Below are 5940 nucleotides of genomic sequence, written 5' to 3' on the forward strand. Positions count from 1 at the left end.
TTTGAGGAGGTACATGGGTCTGATCTTTTCATCAGAGACACTGGCCAGATGCTGCAACCTGTTTTAAGCACAGGTCTAAGCTTGATTTTAAGCCTGGGAGCTGCACTGTCAAATGAGGCAGGATGTAACTTGCTAGTGGGAAGATTCATGAATTAATCATATTTCTGGATGCCCATTGAGTGCTCACATGTCAGAGGAGACTTGGAAAAGATCCAGTCCTTGTTCCTAGTTGCATGCAACCATCAGCTGTTCTACCAGGGCAGTGCAAAACTCTCCTCCTGGTACCTAGGAAAGATGGGAGTAATCTCTGTACTGAATAAAGAGCAGAACAGATCATCAAGGTTTCCTACACCATGTTGATGCCCATGCTGCTTCATGAGCCATAACTTCACCACCAGGCCCCCACAGAAGCTGGAGGCTGATTCAGGGCAATCCCTTCCACATTGGAATTTTCCCACAAGGGAATTGCACCTACAAAGCAGGAGGGGTGCCTTTTTCTGGAAGAAGAGTATCTGTGCAATAAATTATGCTCCCAGTTTAAATTTCTGTTTCAGGAATCTTAGCTTTTGTGCATAAATGCATGGATAAAATAAAATGGATGCAGTAATTCTTTTTCTCAAAAGCCTCTCTCTGTTTTGTACACATCTGAAGTTAGTCATCTCCAGGCTATGTTAAAGTTTATTAATATCTTCGCTTTGTTGCCTATTGCCCATCACAATTTTTTTGGGAGGGAAATAGAGTTCTTCTCCCTTATATTTTTAGCAGTCAAATGAAGATTTTTATCTATAAGATCTAATGTAAGCATCTCTGGCAGCAAGCCAAGATCTAGTTATTAAAAAAAAAACAAACCTGCAGTGTTTGTTCCTTTCAAATAACAGCTGTCTGCTCTAATTTGTGCAATTTCATTAGCCAGATCCTTTTAATTAGAGTACTCTTATTTAAATGGATGTCTGGCTGGAAATCCCACCTGTCATCCAGCAAGCGCAGGGCCAGATCTGGCCTCCCAGGGAAAGAATACAAATTCTGCCACTAAACCAAATGGGTGCATGTTTTCAGTTTGAAGGTCTTGCATCTGCAGAGGTCTGTGCACATAAATCAGTTTAAGCAAGTAAGAAGGCCAAATGGAGATGGGCAATGTGGTATAGAAATGCATAAATTAGGGAAGCAATGTGAGCTTAGGAAAACGCTTCGATGGGGTGCTCTTTGTGAGGGTACACAGGGATGTGATGAGCTTTACCCAAGAACAGAGCAGCAGTCACTTGTGTCACACCGGGACAGAAGAAACCTCATGAGTCTTCAAATGGGCCAGACTCAGCTTCAGTGGACTGGAAAGGAGAAAACCCCTGGATTTCCCTGGAAAGTCCACTAAGTTTGGCTACACCTTATCACACATCTTTAAGCATAACTTGAAGTCCACATTTATTCAGCAGTCGTGCTCTGCTTGCTCATGGATTTGAGCAACCATCTGGTGCACTTATTCAATTGAACTGGGGACTCTAACTTGAAACTGGGGACTTTGGCAGCATTCTTCTGCCATCCGAGGAAAGAAAAGGTTGGTAACCTCTCAGATTAATTGGCACCTAAAGATCATTATAACTCAGTCGCTCAACTGTCTAAAGCTGTGAAGCTGAAGACTACAAACTTGACTTAGGCATGATTAATACCGAAGTTCATGGTCTACCAGGAGCTACAGAGTGGTACATAAATGCTGTTGACAAGAAAGATGGCATCACTCTGAGTTTTCTGCTCTGAGACTTGGAAGTTCCCCTTGCTTCTTAAAAAGGTCCATTGTCTGGAACAGCCCATGGAGAAAAATTGCTTGAGGTCAGCCCTAAGTACATCATTATGAGTAACAATGAGTCACCAAACAGTGCAAGCTGCAACAAATTACTGGAAACAGCTTCCTAAGCCTGAGATCTACAAAGCCATAGAACATATTAAAAATGGGAAGCGGCAAAAGCCATGCTTGAAACCACCAAAAATTCAACAATGTGCTAGAGGTTAAAGGGTGAGAACAGCACGGAGGACTTGCAGACAGGCTCTGACCTACACTTCCTCTCATCTTGGGAAAGTTATCTGATGGCTCCTGTCTGCTACTGCCAGGCTCTGCATTCTGTCAGCACCTGGAGCAGGCAAGAGTGGGTTAAGTGGGTATTTCTCAAGACGTGGCAGCTGGGATGGCATGACTTTATCATGCCCTTAACCCCTGCGATCGGCCTAGCTCAGGGATACTAAGCAAACAAACAGGAATGCTGTTCTTCAGTGATGAGACCCACACAACTCTGAAGGCGACTTAGGAAGAGCCCATCACCTTCACCCTACCTGTCTGCCTTGCAGACAGATGGTAAACGACTTGGTGACCCGCCGTGAGAGCATCCTCGATAGCAAACACTCAGGTCAAACTTCTGGTCACGGTTCCAGACTCGCACAATGGAACAGAACAAGTCTGGGCTCTCGGCAGAGTTTGGGGCCATCTTTTACAACCACATTGCTCAAGGAGGACTTGGCAATGGATGCTGCCCCAGGATAGTCGGCACTAGTTGTCTTGTGGATATCCATATATCAGCCATTCCCTACTTCTAGATCATCTTTCAGGGCCTTCTCCATTGCAGCAGAGGGAGCATGACAAACCCCTCCGCGGGTGGACAAAGCTCCCACAGCAGGCAGAACTTACAACGTGATGCTGTACAACACACAGTTAGACACATACAGGTTTGCATCCTGCACACAAAATAACATGGTTCCCCAGTCAACTCAACCCTGCCAGGTGCTGAAAGGCTTCATTACTGCAAGAACTCAGTTTCTTGCCCTATCAGTCCCTCAGTGCCTTGTGCTGAGCTGAGCTCCTCCCTGCAGAGCCACCTGCCTCTCCAGGACATGGCAGGGATGGAGTTAAACCGACCTGCTTCTGTTCTGCATGCAACTGTTGTGAGAATGAATAGTCACTAACAGAGATGCTTTCAACTTTACAAACAATGAGGATAAAGCAGGCAGCATTTAAATTGATCTTTTTTGAAGGTACATCCTACAACAGGCTCTTAAAATCCTCAAACCAGCTGGAAGCCCTCCAGAGCACTTCTGTGCAGAGACTTTCAGATTTTGTTTTCTTTGCATTTGAAAGCACTTGCATACATACAAATACACAATTTAACACCATTTACTGAAGAGCAAAAATTCTTCTTCCCAGGGCTCCCAGGGGGATGAATATCAGAATAATTAATGCTGCAGGACAATATGGCTTTACCCTTATTTAGAGCAGTTACTGTAGTAAATAGCTCCATGTGGAGAAGGTGCCACAATGCATATTAAATGGCCTAACCCCACCGCATGCCCATTGAATTAGGTTGGCCCTTGCCAAGAGAAAGGTTTGACATCCTGCAGTTCCTGCAGCTGGTTCTTGTCTCACATTTTCATGCAGATCATCCCAGCCCAGTCTGGATGCTCATCCATGTTTTGGATCTACTTTATAAAATCATACAAAAGTTTGGGTTGGAAGGGACCTTTCAAGGCCATCTAGTCCAACCCTCTGCCATGAGCAGGGACATCTTCAACTAGAGCAGGGTGCTCAGAGCCCCGTCCAACCTGACCTGGGATGTTCCCAGGGATGGGGCATCGACCACCTCTCTGGGCAACCTGGGCCAGGGTTTCAGCACCCTCAGTGTGAAAAATTTCTTTCTTCTATCTAGTCTAAATCCGCCCTCTTTTAGTTTAAAACCGCCACCCCTTGTCCTATGGCAACAGGCCCTGCTAAAAGTCTGTCCCCATCTTTCTTCCAGTCAGGTCTCCCCGGAGCTTCTCTGCTCCAGGCTGAGCCCCCCCAGCTCTCCCAGCCTGTCCTCCCAGCAGAGCTGTTCCAGCCCTCGGAGCGTTGCTGGGGCCTCCTCTGGCCCCGCTCCAGCAGGTCCATGTCTCTGCTGTGCCGAGGGCTCCAGAGCTGGACGCAGCACTGCAGGGGGGTCTCCCCAGAGCGGGGCAGAGGGGCAGAACCCCCTCCCTCACCCTGCTGGCCACGGGGCTTTGGGTGAAGCTCAGGACACGGTTGGCTTCTGGGCTGCAGACGCACATTGCCAGCTCATGTCCAGCTTTTAATACCCCGGTACGCCCAAGTCCTTCTCCATGGGGCTGCTCTCCATCCCTCCATCTCCCAACCTGTGCTGATACCGGGGGTTGCCCCGACCCAGGTGCAGGACCCTGGGATATTTAATGGGATTTATTTAATGGGATTATTTCATGGGATAGATGGGAGCCACTGGTCTCTCAGCCCTTCTCCACCACACCACCGAGTGTTGCCACCTCATCACAGCACCCCGTCCAGTGGGAAAGCGAGCAATGCATGCACTCTTCACTGTGTCTGCTCCCATGAGGAACAGCTAACACAGGGTCACCCATTGTTAATAGGTGACCAGAGCAGGTATTAACATTGCTATTTGCACCATCTGCACACAAGCAGAGCCAATTTGTTACGAATTAAAGCAACCCCAGGTTTAATTTTGTTCTCTGGTTTAAACACAAAAGTATTTCCCTCTTGTGTAATATCAGTCTATCTTCTGGAGATGGCAGCATTTCTTACAGCTGCCAAATAATTCAGTCCAGTCCCTGATCTCATGATTTTTTGTTCTAATGTTTGCACTGTCAGCATTTTTGACTGCATGTTCAACTGCTCATTTGGGATGCTTAGCTTTGTGTGCCCATCTACTTGGTACAAGGCATATGACTATATTTATACACATCTATAAAAATACACATGTATACATAAGGGTGCAGACATGGCTGGCAATAGCTCCTTCCAATTGAGTTCTGAGATCCCAGGACCCTCACTCACAGCAGTAAATTGAGTTACTATCAATCAGCCTTGTCTTGCAAGAGAAAGTGGCTTTCCCTATCAGTATTGGGTGGGATCTTGGAGAGACACTAGTCTTCTCAAGGCTAGGAAAAAAATTTCTGTGAAAACATGAGGATTAAAAAATCACCAGACCAAAAACTAAAGAAAAGTAGTCACATTTATGAAACATAAATATTTTATCAGCTGAAAAATAGGGAAGGGGGAATTGGTTTTTTTTGGGGGGAGAATTTTTTTAAAAATTGCTTTTATTTTAAGAAGTCAATTTTTTTCACAACAAAGAGCAGCTACACTGTAGGCTTTTAGAAATCTCAGGCTAAGCTGAATGCATTTTGGGCTGATTTTCTTCAGAGCTGGACAACAGGAAGGCAATTAAAATATGTATATTTAATATATTGATCACCTATCACTTAAAAAAACTATGCTTGCGAGCTGACCCCGTCTTTTCCTTGCCAATGCACTACACGTGTTCATACCACATCGGCTGACACCACCTAAAAGTGTCTTGTAAAGACCTTATATTTTTGATCTTAGAATTACAGCTGCTCATACCTTCTCTGGCAGCACCTTGCTGAAATCCCAAAGCTCTGCTGAGATGCTGCTATTTCTACTGAACCATGTTGAAATTTTAGCCAGGACTGAATAAGACCTTGCCAGTTTTCCTGCCTGCTGGTTGCAAGAGGTAAAAATCCCCAAAGCCTCCTTAAACTTCCCAGTTGTTCCACAACTTTCCTATCTGGGGGGAATGGGAATTTCTAGCTGTCTCAAATTTGTCCAATTAGCCTTGAATCAGATGTTTCCAGGCCGACTTATCCTCAACAAAGTACTAGGAGGATGGAGACCTAGAAACCTTGAAATTTCAAGTTCACGTCTCCCAGATGGCTGAACACCAAGGCGTGGGATGGTTTGTGCAAGGGAAAAATCACTGCGTTGCCCTGTACTTTCTTCCTTATCCTTCCTTGCTGGTCAATGCCAAAAACTGGATGCTGGCTAGAAAGATACCTGGTCTGACTTCACGGGATGCCTCATCCTGTGACCAAGGTTTTTGTTGTGTGTTTAGTTTAGTCCATCCAATACTTTGCTGTGTTTCAGTGGTTCAG

The 5940-nt window shown here is 45.6% G+C and overlaps 1 protein-coding gene across 1 annotated transcript in view; it reads right to left on the reverse strand.

The window, feature by feature from the left end:
• Positions 1-5940, reverse strand: part of LOC104617780 (protein kinase C theta type-like) — a gene marked incomplete at its 5' end in the record, with an annotated part of 31136 nt that overhangs the window by 16346 nt on the left and 8850 nt on the right. The gene's annotated exons all lie outside the window — the stretch shown is intronic.

This window comes from Phaethon lepturus, unplaced genomic scaffold (genome assembly GCF_000687285.1).
Source record: "Phaethon lepturus isolate BGI_N335 unplaced genomic scaffold, ASM68728v1 scaffold5723, whole genome shotgun sequence".
Lineage (NCBI taxonomy): Eukaryota > Metazoa > Chordata > Aves > Phaethontiformes > Phaethontidae > Phaethon > Phaethon lepturus.